At 31.2% G+C, this 14,634-nt stretch overlaps 1 long non-coding RNA gene across 1 annotated transcript; it reads left to right on the forward strand.

The window, feature by feature from the left end:
- The first annotated feature begins 2,355 nt into the window (after positions 1–2,355).
- LOC129984590 (uncharacterized) lies at positions 2,356–11,529 on the forward strand. Its single transcript, XR_008785503.1, has 3 exons — positions 2,356–2,572; positions 8,557–8,794; positions 9,912–11,529. It is a non-coding gene; the product is annotated as an uncharacterized LOC129984590 (long non-coding RNA).
- Positions 11,530–14,634: the final 3,105 nt, after the last annotated feature.

Raw genomic sequence — 14,634 nt, forward strand, 5'->3', positions numbered from 1 at the left:
AAAAACTTCATGTCCCGTAATTTTAATTGTTGAAAATCACAATATAACACCGTGAATGCATTTTCAAAACTCTGAGAATTTCTAACTTCTGTATTGTAATTTTTCAATAAAGTATCTAACTTAAAAATCTTAACTTCTTGGACAAGAATGAAATAGCAAGAAGATAAAGAAAATAAATTCTTGAAGCTTTTATCATATAAATGTGAAATATTCTCTCATCGGTTTTTTTTTCATATTATATTTTACTTGCTCCTGTAACTTCATACTCAAATAAAGAAATCGATTGAAGAAAATTTTATACCATTTCACGAATTTGGTTCGCATACACAGCTAAAGTGTTCCTTTGAAGTTCAGGAACAATCCCTAAATTTCACCAGTTTAGCATTTTGAGCTTTTAAACGCACGTTCACGTGTACACGAATTGATAAACTATTAGATAATCGAATGTTCAGTGGTTCGATCCAAAGTATAGTACTGATCAACAATTTCCTTTATGAGACTAAAGCCACTTATAAGGCTTGTACCATTTTTGATTTATCGTGTTCATATATACAAAGATAGACGAAAAGAGAGACGCAAATTCCAGAAATGTGCTTTTCGGACATATATATTTATATATTTGGTGATAGGAAAACAAATATCCCTTTTAACCCTTTAAAGGGCCATTTTTTTTCTAGTCATATTATGTTAAAATATTTTTAGGCTTGAAATTAAAATAAGAAAAGGGATTCCTTTAACTTATTAGATAAATTTAATTTGATTCATTAATTCATTTGGTTCATTAATAATTAAGTAACAAATCAAGACAAATCATTTTGTCTGAGATAAAGAACAGAAGCATCTAAGTTTCTGACTTACTAAAAAAATTTGTCAGAACTTATGCCAACCTACATAATTTCATACAAAGATTGATAAATTTGGTGGGAAGCATACTTCCCACGGCCCTAGAAAGGGTTAATTCATTTTGCCTTTGTCATTCTTTACAGCACAAGTTAGGAGGCCTTGGTAGCATAATAATATACAGACACCACTTCATTGCCAGGCAGTAGTGGATTCTCGATCCATTTCCATTAAGGACTATTAAATATAAAGGGTTGACTTATTTAAAATTAGACACTGTCCATACTTTGGTCTGATATTGTGTGCTAAATTAGTTACTTCTGATCGAAATAAAACTGCAACTTCCATTCTCACGAAGTTTCGAAATAGGATGCTGATCTGACAAATCAGATAAAACCTACAGCACTGTTTAAAACATTAACTGCAAATAAAAGATGATTCTCGATTCTTAAAATGTGAAAACTATAATATAACTTAGATATTATTATTATTTACAGTTTAAACTATATGCTTTTACGTTAAAACTGTTTTTTTTCAAGCAAATTTGAAAGAGCTATTAAGTATATAGAAAAGTGGACTGTTGAAAAGCATGTTGAAGGTCATATTATCAGAAAAAGGATACAATTTTCAAGAGCATCCATAAATTATTAAATATAACAGAAAAATGCGAATTTAATTTGTTGTTTGTTTGTTTCTTATGGCACTTGCCACTGACAAGCCCGCTGTTACGAAGACAGCGATTTAAGCCGGTGGAAGAGTGTCTCTTGTTTTTATAGTAGCGCCAACTAGGGCCAAGAGTACGACTTTGCCACTCACGCATCATTCATTCGCTTGCACAACCCCTTTTTACAGGAGGGCACATTCACACATCTCACAGATAGAACAACAGAAGAACAACCATGCCCAAACCGGGACTCGAACCCGGGACGCCCAGATCACGGGAAAGACGCGCTACCCCTATGCCAGGACGCCGGCCGAATTTAATTTATATAATATTAATGGATCTTTTGAAATCGCATTGGTACCTTCTTCAAATGAACCTCCTATTTTTGGGCCTGGTCATTTGACAAGATAGACACTGAATCATTACCACACCTTCCTTCTACTGGAAGATAATGGATTTAACACGCAAAAGGCCCACATTCAAGGAAATCTTCATTTGAATCAGATTTAGAACCAACAACCTTTCGATCTTAAGCCTTAACACTATTACCAATCCTAGCTAGCTTTAATACTTAATTATAAACAAACAAACAAACAAGAAAGGAATTAAATACTTTTATTTAACAAATTTAATCGGATGTTACAAATCAAAACATTTCTGTGATCCCAAAATCTTATAAACAATCCCACTTGGAATCGGAATTCATTGTTTGAAAAGTTGCCATCGGGTTCATTGAAAAGGGCCGTTCGGGAGAAGTTAAAAAAAGAAGGAAACGTGTGGAATGACAATTTCTGGTATAAAAGGAAGATCTTTGGCTTGCTTGCCCTTTGATCTCTTTTTGGCATGAATATGTTTAGTCCGTGAAACTGTAAACCGTGAAAATTGGGAAGGTCTGAAGTACAACGGAATAGCCAAGGCAAAGCAATTGCTTGAGAATGAAATGGTATGTCTTGGTTCTATGTTTTAGACTATTGGATATCGGCAGTAAATAGCTCTGCAGCCATGTTTTGAAAAGACTCTACCAATTTCAATTGTCACTTCAGCGTATGTTGTCCACATCTGAATGTGGTAAGTTTTTCGATATATTATATTTCTTTGGCCAACGAATTGTTTTTCAGTAAATTTATAGTGTAATAACGTTATTAAAATGCTCCTTGTTTCTTTAATGCTTATCAAGATGAAATTTCGTAATCCGAGTTTTATTTTATTCCTGTTGCTCTAAAGTTTCGCTACATTATATAGTTATGCTTTTCCGAATATAATGCAATTATCCCAATATTTGAATCTGTTAATTATAAATAACCAGTTAAAATTATCAACTACTATAATTTTAATTTCATTTTCTTTCTATATTAGAGGTTCTACGTGCTATTATCTTCAAGAAAAAATGTGTTGTAAGACTTTATAATAAGACTGATAACTATCAAATATTACTAAATTCTAAACAAGTTTCTTTAAAAAAAACTTAAATTATTGCAGAGTAGAAAATTATTCCGTTGAAAATTGAAAGTAAAGTACGAGAGGAAAATAAGTTACACCAAATAACGTCATAATTTCCTGAGTTATTAAAAACTAAATGCATGGTTTTCCCCCGACCTATGAATAATCTCCTAATTGGATATCGTTTGGCATATGCTTTGCTAATGCATAGGGCCAGATTATCATAGTCGAAGTAGGCAGTTGCCTATTGGCATCGAGAGACATCTCTAAATATTTTCAGGATAATATAATTTTATGCGGGCAACGGTCGCCTACTGGTAAGACCCCAGCTTCGAGGCACGTTAAATTTGGGCACATTAAATCTGATGTAGAGGACTTAACATTCTCCTATTTGCGCGGTGCAGAAGTTTGGAGAGAGAGTATAAACTCAAGTGTCTCTCTTTTGACTGGGGCTCAATGACGAGATCCGTTCCGGAATATTCTCGGTGTTTTCAAATGAGATGCTAATGATTTTATTTGATCCACAAAGGCATGCTCAGAGTATGTTTTAAATTTCGGAACAATATGCTCAGGATTTTAAAATATTTAACTTTATTTAACCCGTTTGATAAATTATTTTTCAATTAGAAAACAATTAATTCAAGCCAGAAAAATATTTCGAGTCTGTTTAAAGGAATTTGGAACTCCTTACGCCACTTTGCTTAAATGTAATTTTAACGAATTTGTTAATATTTAAATATATCTACATTTTTAAGGATGAATTATAGAAACCTTTTTGAAGGCAACCTGCGTGTTTTGTATGTCATTATATATTCTTTCTTTAAGACTGTTATATTGATATTAAATAAAAATCGGTAAGAAATATCTGGTTTTGGAAGTTCAGATGGTGACAAAGACCTGAAATTTACTTTGTCTAATTGTTCTCATTGAGGTTAATATTACTTAAATATGGAAAAATATATATACATATTAAATTGTTGGATTCAAATATTTAAATCTAAATCAATATAGACCGGGCATGTAACTGTTTGTAAAGGTGTTCAAATTCCGATTTAGAATATCTCTACATCTTATTTTTTCACAATTTGTTTGTCTTCCAGATTTTCAATTACTATTAATAATGTAGTTTTATATTTTTGATTCATGGTTTTAAAAGCGTAATTGAAATACTTCAGGCTGCTCACGTTTGTAAAAATGCAATTTTCTATGTGTGAAATTGAAACTACAGTTCTGATAAAATTTTTGTACAAACTAATAAAACGCTATTTTCAATATTTTAAAATGTGCATTGCTTGATGCTAGTAAAAACCACTAAGCATGCTGACTCGTCTATTTTGGAGCATAACCGTAACAAGTTTATTCTGAAGTTTTAAACTGGTATTGGCACGATTTTAAAAACATACGAGATTACTTGCGTTGTGTAGAATTCTTTGCAAATCCGATTTAATACATTATGTAACATTTTAACTGCAACTTTGTACTTTCTTTAAATCCTAAATCGATATCTTCAACGGTATTGTTTTGTCTGACCAAACAACGTTCTATAGTGGAAAGATTTCTTTTGTCTGAAATTTTTTCCCATGGTTTTGTAGATTTGTCTATGAATGTACCATGAGTGTATGAAACATCAATGGTAATAAAATGGTTGATGTATTTGGTTAATGATAACCATTTTTACGTTATTTTTCTTTATGAATGACATTTATAAGAACTAAATGGGAGCATATGTAGGCAAATGAATCTAGAAACTATCTAGAACTTCAATTAAGCCGATCCATCCTAACCTAATCAATTTTACCCCTTTTACTTTTGATGAAAGAAAACATTCATCCATAAATATGCAATTGTACAACAGTTCCTTGCTCTTAAAATGCCTTAATTTGAGTCTAATTGAATTAAAAAATTCTTTTATTGAAACTTAAGAATTGAATTTTTTGAAACTCTCTTAAACCTTATTCTACGCAGTATCTGTAACAAATTTAAAACGCTCTTTAACCCGTTAACTGTGGAATTTATATTTGAAAACCCCACGCGATTCGTAATCAATTAAGCGATGATATGCATGTCCGTCGAACGTAATACAAATGATTGGATAATTTTGAAAAAATCATAGTAAAGAGAATAATTTCTCTTATTGCATAAATTATTAAAGGTAGCTATAGAAAATTTAAAAATTGCCAAAAAATATTGCCAAAGAGCAACTGTAAATATTGATGGTGTAGCTTGTATAAAGTTGGGGAAATGTTTGACGAAGAGATCTATAGGTTTTGCAATTATATTTGGTTGACCAACGTTTACGTCCCTAATAGTTAAACAAAAAATCAGTTTCAAAAAAACTTAAGTATCGTATTCCTAAAAATCGAATTAATAAGGCCCTACATAGTCTGCGCATTTTTTGCAGTCTTTGTTTGTATATCGAGAATTCCCCGATAAAGTACAGGGAAATTCCGATATAAAGCGCAAGATATATTTGATGCAGTATTTTAAATAATCGATTTATTTTGTAAAAAGCAAAATATTTTATGGGGAATAACTTCTATACTAAAGAATTTAACCTAATTGTCTTTACTTCATAGCAGTCCTACTGGTATTATAAAGAAGATACCACTAAGTGACATTTGTATTGCATCTTACTAAAATTTTGAGTTTTCATATAGTGGTAATTTATCTTACGACTTTATACACATGTCGACGGTACGAAAATGAAGGGTTGACTTGAATACACGTTGAACCTAGTTAACGTTTAATCAAGCTTCTAAGGTGTTCACAATTTTCCATTTTACACGTTGAAGTGCGTCCGCGCCTGAATGTCGATGTGTAAGCAAATTGCAAATATTGCGTTGAATCAAACCTTGTTTTGCCATTAGGTGTAACAACTTATTGTAGTCACGAAAAATGTTTATAAATTGCATGAAATTTATCAGCATTTGCTGCTCGTCTTCAGCGGAAACGATATAAAGAAATGAAGTAACAAACTCGATAAGATTAAATGTTGGAAACGAATGTATTAAATGGATACTGAAAGCCATCCTTAAAATTGCTTATGTTTTATGATACAAGTAACCAACATTTAAGATGTTACTTTTATTAAAAGAAAATTGTATATTCTAAATGATTTGGGCTGAATAAAGTGCAAATAGTAGTAGTAACCTCTTTGCAAGCAATGCCATGTATGACAGGTTGCATCTAATAATGAATTATTAGATTGTCTGTCATTGAGCGACAGAATTAAGTATTTAAAAATGCAAAAAATCACTTCAGTATCAAGTGGTCAATTTATTTTGTATAATACATGTACAAAATAGGATGCCATCTAATTAGTAAGTTAAATAAATTCGCATGCCAATGGGTAAGGATTTCAAAAACTAGCTTATTTCTAATTATGAGAAATATTTCCTCAACTGATTTTTACTTAACCCTTTAAAGGGCCATTTTTTCTAGTCGTATTATGTTAAAATATTTTTAGGTTTGAAATTAGAATAAGAAAAGCGATTCATTTAGCTTATTAGATAAATTTAATTTAATTAATTTGGTTAATTAATAATTAACAAATCGAGACACATCATTTTGTGTGAGATAAAGAACTGAAGCATCTAAGTTTCTGTCTTTAGAAAAAAAATTTGTCAGAACTTTTGCCAACCTACACAAATTCATACAAAGGTGGATAAATTTGGTGGGAAGAATACTTCCCACGACCCTGGAAAGGGTTAAAGTACACCTTAGTAATTTTCTTCCACATCATTAAGTACCCATTAACAAATTTTACTAGACAAGATAAACTCTGAAGAAAGTTGAGAAAATGAAAATAATCTTGGCTTCTACTTTTTGTTAAAATATCTTGAATTATTTACCTTTATATTCCGATTAATTTCATTAAGTAATAATAAAAACTTGTGAAGTTTAACTTTCTGCTTCCTTCTAATATTTTCATTAATTTGCGTTCTTAGGATTTGCATAATTGCGATTCTTCTACATTTTTCTAAGTTATGAACTACATCTTCATCTGTTATAGTTGTCTAAACAGGAACGGTATGCATTCAGGTGTCACTAGGATCAAATTTGTATTTTTCCCATTTTTGATTCTTCAGTGATCATGCTGCTGTCGTCTTTTCCTGTTAATTTATCAATTTCAAAAGAGTTAATTATTATAAAGCTTTATTTGCATGTTATTCGTGGATTATCACTTGTCAACGATGGTGTTGCTTTAAAAAATTTCTGTGTTTTATGCTCTGCAGTGCCGAATTCTAAGGGTATAATGTTGTGCATCGGTCTACCCAAAATCTTGGCATTCTATGGAAGATGCGAGATAGCTATAAATGCATACAATAAATTGTTTATAAACTAGTGTAGTAGTTTCTGTATATTTCATAAAGCAGTTATCTTTGAATAACGGATTCGTCAAGTAATTTGTTGGTTTTCCCATGAATCCCAACTCTTTTCTGGTTTCTAAATTTTCCTAGAAGCCAACAATTCTAGACAGAAAGTGCGAGTTTTAATCAGATCTTAAATACGAAATATCCATAATCTAATAGCCTAAATAACCACTCAAAATTTCATCAGTAATCTAGATAATAGTATTCAGCAATTCCGCATAATTCTAGAATTAGTTAAGCTATCCGAATAGGTAGATGACTTTTTAAACACATTTTAATGTTTATGCTATTTTTTATTAATATGAGGAGAAAATGAATAAAAGTGAAGTTATTTAAATGTATATATAATTCTTGAAGCAAAAGCATATTTTGTTGTAAATTTTGGCACTTATTTACAAAAACTAGGATTGTTCAAGAGAAAAAAAAATTACATCTTTTTTTGCTATTGCATGTGTAGCATATCTCAGTGTAATTGTTATCTAAGAATTATATTCAGAAATATAATTTTTGTGTGTAATATATGAAATTTTGAATTTTTTTTCTACAAAATTAACATCAAACGAGTTAATCACTATTGGAGCATTCAACATCAAATCCATAGTTCATTAAAGTCTTCATAACATAAAGAGCACTATTAAGATTTCATTAAGATATCTTGATTATTTTTGAAATCACGATACTCCTACAGTAGAATTATGAAAAAACTCATTCTTTATAAAATGCATCAAGTTTATAAATGCTTACTTATGTCAATAGTTTGCTATGATTTGGCTTCTAATTGACATAGACAAAATAAAGATATCACTGGAAACGCAAACGAAGCTATTTTTTAAAATTGTAAAAGAATTAATATGCAAAATTTCAGCCAAATTCAGGTTTATGTAGTCTGATACTTTAGAATCACTAAACGTCAGAAGATTTTAATATTGTTATAAAAGATAAATGTGAAACTCGGATCAAAACTGGAAGGAATATTTTTATTCTATAATTTGGTAATCGGGTCTTTCATTAATTTAAAAATAAATTGAAAATATAAAATCAATCTTTCTCTCACAGTTCACGTTGATTTATTCCGTATTATATTGAAACTGTGCTGTTCATAAGCTGTTAAATTTTATTTTGAACCTAATTTTGCTCTGGTATATATGAAAACAATATTGCCATAACGATGCTTTTTAGAAAAATTTGTTTTGAAATATCTTAAAATTTAAATTCTAATGAAATTTTTTACCTTCACAGATCATCCAGTAGCCACCACCTTGTCTAGATTATTCAGTCTATTTGTCCATCTTCCTTGTGTCACTGGAAAAGATAATAAAATATGCGTGATTCTTATGGAGGATCTGAAATTTAATGCATAATGCAAGACTTGCCTTGAATTGTGGAAAAGTAAAGCTTGGGGCTGCCGATTGATGTGCGGAATGTTCAACGCTTGTGCCGAAAATGCTTTACAAGTTGCATCAATTCTCAGACGAATGTAAGTGAAATAGTATCTGAATTCTCAGAGCTTGTTAAAAAAATATAAATTTGACTGCGATTCTAATAACATAGCAAGGTTCAATTTTGGTTTTGCTTTGATTTTAACATCTCTATAGTGAACGAACACATTTGGATTGACTAGAAAATACTGAAAGGCTCAGAGGGATTAATTTCGATCACAAGATCGAACAGAATCAGTAGTGAATCTTGGAGGCACTATCAAAAAGGGCATAAGAATTTCAAAATTCTGTATCTTGAGTAAAAGTTTAAATTCAGTTAAGTTTTGAAGGAATTTTCTGTAACTATACAAAATTTAGCTTTAAAATCTGACGATGAAATCAATGTAAGTGGGATAATATTTAGTTCTGGATTTGCAAAAAATTTACGGAGAAATATTCTAAGCGAGTATAAATTCCGTTCTTGTTTCAAATTTTTGAAATCGAGAGGAACCTTCTGCAATAGCCATTCATAAGGTATCGAATTACGAGCGTTCCAGAATCTGATCAGATTAGTCTAATTTTTCAAAGATACTACTGAATTTATTTCTGCCAATGTCTGATTTGCGCTTAACAATGCAATTTGTTTCTAATCAATTTTAATGGATGACTACCTTACAGTTGAGATCGTATGTCAATATGATCAAACTGCAGTTCATATTTGAAAATACTGAAATCTTCCTTCAGTGTCTTCCATTACACCGACTTAATTTCGGATCTTTTGAGCGAACATTAATTTGCATCGTTCGGTTTGTTCAATGCTTTTTCATATGTAGGCTGAAATTCTGTAATCCGTTTATGTAGCAAATATCTATTTGTTATTTTGTCAATAGAATACTGATAAATATCTGGCATACTATAGTACAAAAACAATTTAAATGCCATTAATATTAATGCCCGGTATCAAATTTTAAAAATACTCTACAGGCTTGAAATTCATATGCCAGGGCATGAAACTTAACTATTCTGGAATTGAATAACCAGTTAAATCGAGCTTGTGGTGGAGGGAATGCGACATTGTATAAATGAAAGGATCTATTCACGTGACATTGGTTATAACATTTATTTTGGATCTAGGGTATTTAAATGATGCTTAATGGAATCAATTTCCATTTTCAGGCTACAATGGATAAGATGTTCATTCCTCGATGACAATAGATACTTAACAGATCCAGCTTCTATTAAAAGCTGGATGTTCCTAGCCATATTTTCCTCCTGAAGCCGTCGAACTTTCCAAATCTAGGATTGAATACTCGCAAGTTATTTGATTCCCAGTCTTAAAACTTGGAGCAGCAATGCTGTATAAAGAATCCTTGATGCAATATTGACTTGTCACGGGTGATATATTTTTAATTTAAATTAGCTCTGTTAAATTTGTAAAAGTATATTGAATATCTTTGGAGCAAGTTCACAATCTTATCTCACTGATCAGTCCTTAATATTTTGAATGTAGAGTTGTCACTTTGAAATTCTGCTAATACGCATGTGCACGCAGTATCTACTTGCTATCTGTTGCTATCGATATTGATCATAAATGAACTGTTTATGCTTTCAAATATCTATTAAATCTTGTAATTCAAACTGCAAAACTGAAGTAAATACTCGAATTTAGGAATTCATAGCCCAAGCGGAGAGAACGCCCGATCAAATTTACAAAAACTTAAACGCAAAAATTAATTCGCCATTCAAAATTACATTATGTAAACTGCTAGAAAAGTTTGTAGAACTCCTCCAGTATTGCATAATCATGAAAACAAATTCTTATCATAGATCAATTGAACATCAGTTTGTATGCAGTAGTTTTGCTCTCCTGATTTCAAATGCATCTTGTTTGCATCAGTTATAAATCTGTCTCAGACAAGTACATGAATGTTCTTTAAATATCAAGGAGTATCATAGTGCATGCCACATATTCCACAAATCTCCTTCAAGTAGTAATAAAATGAATACTAAATAAGTTCTTTCTAGTATCCCACTTTTAAATGAATTGAAATTATGCAGTGGAAATCCTTGTAAATTAATAATTGATGCAATAACAGTGGGTTTAGAGAAAGCAATTGGTGAAGCAGTACCGGCAAGTCATTCTTCAAGCATGAATATTTAGAGAGCATTTCGTGAGTAATATTCCGCGAGCGCATATAACAAATGGTACTTCGAGCTATTCAATTCGAACACGAGCCGCGTTCGTTAAGTCGAAAACCCAATCAAGCCAACGCATTTGAGCATTTTAGAGAGCTCCATGCAGGGTTCTTTTCAAAGCTTCTGAAAACCTGTACGTGATTAAATTGCGCGCGTGTAAACTAAATTAAATGCTTCAGTGCCAGCTTAAGTTAATTTCGGTGTATATTGAATAATTAGGTTCAATTAGATCTTTTAAAATCGGATTTTTCCAATGTTAAAAGTGTGAAGCTAAGTTTCTTTATAAAAATGAGGCGCACTATAGGAATATAGGGCAAGATTTAAAACATTGGGTGTCAGTACCAAATGCGATAGTTTGCAGGGACAAAGGGAACACAATCGTTAATAACGAAAAAATCCGACATTGTCTAGTAACAAACTTCAAGCATCCACGTGTAGAAATACTCGATTAACATCTTACAGAATACTAACATCTAACCAATTTATTTCTACGTATTGTTTCACTTTATCTTACGCTAATAAGGTCGCGCGTTTTTCGCACAAAAAGCGATTCGCTAAGATTGTCTTGGAAACGAATACTTAAAGGCAAAATTGCCCTCAAATACAGATAAAAAAAAAAAAAAGGGAAGGAGCAGACGGGGCGTCTAACTTTTCCATAATTAGAGTGGAGGGCGGGATAGGTGCCAGCCGGCTGGTGAGAGGAAGGGAATGCGATTGCTAAAGTTGGGATACACCGCTTTGCGCCTTATTATAAAGAAGCTTGTTTTATACTTTCAGACTTGGAAACATAAATTCAGGTTCTTGAAAACAGGGTAAAGAAAAGTTTGTAGTTTCGTATCGTTGATATGTCGGTTTACACTTCTGTTTGACAAATAGAAAATTTAATATCTTACAATGTTGATAAAAAAAACTTTCAGTTGAATCGAGGTAATTAATGTAAATAAAGCACAAAATACAAAAAGTGATTCGCTTACAAAATAAATATTCGCTTTCGAAAAGAAATTAAATATTGTAAGAGTTTTCGTGGATTTTTTACACTGTAGGTTCCGAATATTCATTCGAAAGTAGAATGGCTAGTTGGTATTTGCAAATCCAAATTCTTTGGTTCGTTAAGTTGCATCGCAATAGCAGTTTAGGTATTTAATGTGAAATGCTTTGTTAAATACGGCTTTAGAGTTCTAAACTGTATTTAAACTTAATTTTTTTACAAATGCAAAAAATCAAATTGAATATTTTATTACTAAAATTGAATACCTTGTTAGTGATTTGATCCTAGCACCAACACAAGCATGCTTCTTATTGCAACATTGGAATTATTTTGTTTGCTAGTTGGTTTGCTGTTTTGCACAATGATGCATATTAGAATGTGTCAATATTTATTCACATATTCCAAGTTGATGCGTAACTCCCAGAATATAAATCCTTCTAGCGCCTCGAATCCTCAAACATTATACATAAATTTTTCTGGAAAAGCAATTCGAGATTGCTATTGGTAACCAAAATTAAGAAATCTCAACCATTCAGCTCCAAAATGATGGTTTTAAAAAACTGATCTCCACTGAGAGATGAGATACATTAGAAAATTTATGAAGTTGTAGTTTATAAAAATGAAACTATAAATGTAGGACTGGGTGGGACAAAATGCCCATTCAATCCCATTTGGATCAGTGTCTAGGGTACTGATTAAGAAACTTTTAAAGAAAAACAAATAGTTTATTTACAGTAAACAAAATTAAAAGGACATTAACAATTAGGACGGGAAACATTATTTACATTAAAGTTAGAAGTAAAATATTTAGATGGCACCAAGGGCGAAGCCTAACAAGATGTCTGCTCATAGCTAAGCTATGTAACGCCTCTCCTTCTCTTCTCTGCTCTGCTCTCGAGCTAATGCCAACAGCTCGCTTTTTCAAATTTATGGTCACGTGACCTAGCACTTTCGATTAGTAGAACCCGTGGTGCCATCTATTACAATACAATAAAACTAAATTGAATTGGATACATTCAGTATAACAGTGGAATGGTAATGGCCACTAATTAAAACTCGACATAAATATACCCACTCAATTCTCTACATCTGTAAGGACTGTTCATAATTTTAAAAGTACTGTTCTGTAAATTAAAATGATCAATTCTGGTAGAATGTCGATTTTCTAATCTAAACTCGTATTAAAAATATTGTCTTAAAACTGTTCTGAAGAACTTGGCAGAAAATTTCATCCGTTTCAAATTCACTTCCGGTGAATGCAATTTAAAGCATTTGCTTTTATAATTGCCTGGAGTTGAAACTAATCTTCATGGTTATGGTTATGTTCATTTCGATACATTTAATGTGCGATCTGGTACATAAATATATGCTACAATATTGAAAAGGCTGTAAAAAATTTCGATTAGAACTTGAAAACGGCAAGTTATAATGCTAATCTAAAAATCCCTCAATTACGTAAATCCACTTAAAAAGCATGAAAACCCTAGCACTTTAAAGACATTGATATAGAACGGACAACCAGTTTACCACTATTCACGAATCTAACTTTCTTTACATATGCGGTTTAGGAAATCTCAAAAGGATATATTCCAAAGCGAATGGAACTGGTAAGAATGATTAGTAATATCAACAGCACATTACACGTAGATTAATTTCAAATTAGTCAAAATGGCTATATTTAAAAATGTTGTACAAAATCATATAATATAAAACTAGGATTCATTACAAAATTTTTGAAAACCGATATCAAAATCCAACAAATTTCATGCAAATAAGTGATGCAACATTGGGTTTGTCTCTCTACTTGTTAGATTGAAAAAAAACTTGAAATTTTGCATATCCATCAGCCCTGAGAAGCGGGGATTTGCATTGGATATTTGAAAATTGAATGCTCTTATAAATATATCTTCGTTGCAGTTGAAGTTCAAAAAATTTTGACTCTGCAAATCTGAGCATTGTCGAATTTATCATTTGAACCCTCTTTTTGGTATAATTTACGACTTTGTTCTGTAAAATAATTTCTTGAAATTTATATTGAGTTTGAAGTACACTTCAGTTATTAAAAGTAAACTCCTTAAAATTAATACCAGCAAATTACTTGCATTTTTTTTCTTCAATCAAGCGGTGCAAAAGGAATTTGATTGGCTAAAACTTCAATTGAAAATCTTGTTAAAATTTTCAATTCAACAGGCTTGGTAAGATTGAACTGCTCCAGCGCATTGTGTAATGAAATGAAATCAAATTTATTGCTGTGCTTTATATATACAACTGCTAGGTTATAGTATATATGGTATTGAAATTTTCTGCATAATATCCATGCTTAAATGAATAACCTCAGTAAGAACTGTAATATTGTGTAAAATGAACCTTTTTATATTTAATGAAGTATTAAATATGATTGTATTCGGAAGTTGTGAACTTTTGCCTGTATTTCCAGAAATGTGTTTGAAAAAGGTTAAACTGCTCAAATTGCTAAACTATGCATAAAGTTATGTAAAATGCTCAAACAGAGCATAATAAGGCTGGGTGATGGTGTACTGATTTAAGTAAATTTAACTTAAAAGGTAATTATACATTCTCATGTGTATTCTTACGAAATACTAATTTTATGAAGTAGGCATTTATTCTTTAAATGTTAAAATATTTAAATTTTTTTAAAGTTTCATTCTTGTATTCTAAGTAATCTATGGCTTAGATGAAATGTGTTTTGAGTAT

The sequence above is a fragment of the Argiope bruennichi genome, chromosome 9 (assembly GCF_947563725.1).
Source record: "Argiope bruennichi chromosome 9, qqArgBrue1.1, whole genome shotgun sequence".
NCBI classification, from domain to species: Eukaryota; Metazoa; Arthropoda; class Arachnida; order Araneae; family Araneidae; genus Argiope; species Argiope bruennichi.